Here is a 1,627-nt window from a genome sequence, read left to right on the forward strand (position 1 = left end):
CCTCTGATTTCAGGTCAGTGTGTGTCAGAGGACCACAAAGAAAACTGAGAACTAAAGACCTCTAGACCTCTGAGAATTAAACCGTGAGAAGATAAAAAACATGAACTCTTCTCAGCAAACATCCTTTAAATCCAAACCCAAACAGGTTTCTGTTGAACCTGTCGCCATGTTAGACCAGATACTTCACTTTCTTATTGAGACACAGATGAACTGAATGATGGTTTTCCACAGATCCTCCTTCTCGTGTGATGGTCTACACCAGAGACGATGTGGAACCTGGACAGAAGAACACTCTGATCTGCCATGTCTCCGGGTTCTACCCTGCTCCTGTCAAAGCCTACTGGACCAGGAACGGAAAGAACGTGACTGAAGGAACCAGCATCAGTGTTCCTTATCGGAACAAAGATGGTTCCTTCACGCAGATCTCCAGTCTGGACTTCATCCCTCATGTGGGAGACATCTACAGCTGCACAGTAGAACATGTGGCCCTGCCAGAACCACAGACCAGGATCTGGAGTGAGAAAACTTTATTTAAAACCAAAAACATAAACAAACAGCTGAAAACCTGACTGATCCAGATGTGTAGGTTCCTCTGTCTCCAGATGTGGATGTTCATGTCTCTATTTTTGTATCTAGATGTTGATGTTCATGTCTCTATTTCTGTCTCCAGATGTTTATGTTCATGTCTCTGTTTCTGTCTCCAGATGTTCACATTCATGTCCCTGTTTTTGTCTCCAGATGTTGATGTCCATGTATTGGTTTGTGTCTCCAGATGTTGACTTTCATATCTCTGTTTGTGTCACCAGATGTTGATGTTCATGTCTCTGTTTCTGTCTCCAGATGTTGATGTCCATGTCTTTGTTTGTCTCCAGATGCTGACGTTCATGTGTCTGTTTGTGTCTCCAGAAGTTGACGCTGTGTCTGTTTTTGTCTCCAGATGTTTCTGTCTCTGTTTCTGTCTCCAGATGTTGATGTTTCTGTCTTGAGATGTTCATGTCTCTGTTTCTGTGCCCAGATGTTGACACTCATGTCTTTGTTTGTGTCTCCAGCTGCTGATGCTCATGTCTGTTTGTGTTTCCAGATGTTGATGTCTATGTCTCTGTTTTGTCTCCAGATGTTGACCTTCATGTCTCTGTGTGTGTCTCCAGATGTTGATGTCCATCTCTCTGTTTGTGTCTCCAGATTTGACATCCTTGTCTCTGTTTGTGTCTCCAGATGTTGACGTCCATGTCTCTGTTTGTGTCTCCAGATGTTGACATCCATGTCTCTGTTTGTGTCTCCAGATGTTGACACCCATGTATCTGTTTGTGTCTCAAGATGTTGACACTCATGTCTCTGTTTGTGTTTCCAGATGTTGACGCTCTCATCTCTGATTGTGTCTACAGATGTTGATGCTCTCGTCTCTGTTCATGTCTCCAGATGTTGACACTCATGTCTCTGTTTGTGTCTCCAGATGTTGACGCTCTTATCTCTGTTCATGTCTCCAGATGTTGATGCTCATGTCTTTGTTTGTGTCTCCAGATGTTGATGCTCATGTCTTTATTTGTGTCTCCAGATGTTGATGTCCATGTCTCTGTTTGTGTCTCCAGATGTTGGCGCTCATGTCTCTATTTGTATCTCCAAATTT

The 1,627-nt window shown here is 43.3% G+C and overlaps 1 protein-coding gene across 1 annotated transcript in view; it reads right to left on the reverse strand.

Annotated features, from left to right (window-relative positions):
* The window catches only part of plod3 (procollagen-lysine, 2-oxoglutarate 5-dioxygenase 3), a gene marked incomplete in the record, with an annotated part of 34,637 nt that overhangs the window by 24,231 nt on the left and 8,779 nt on the right, over nucleotides 1-1,627 (reverse strand).

This window comes from Nematolebias whitei, chromosome 1 (genome assembly GCF_014905685.2).
Source record: "Nematolebias whitei isolate Nwh7 chromosome 1, NemWhi1, whole genome shotgun sequence".
Lineage (NCBI taxonomy): Eukaryota > Metazoa > Chordata > Actinopteri > Cyprinodontiformes > Rivulidae > Nematolebias > Nematolebias whitei.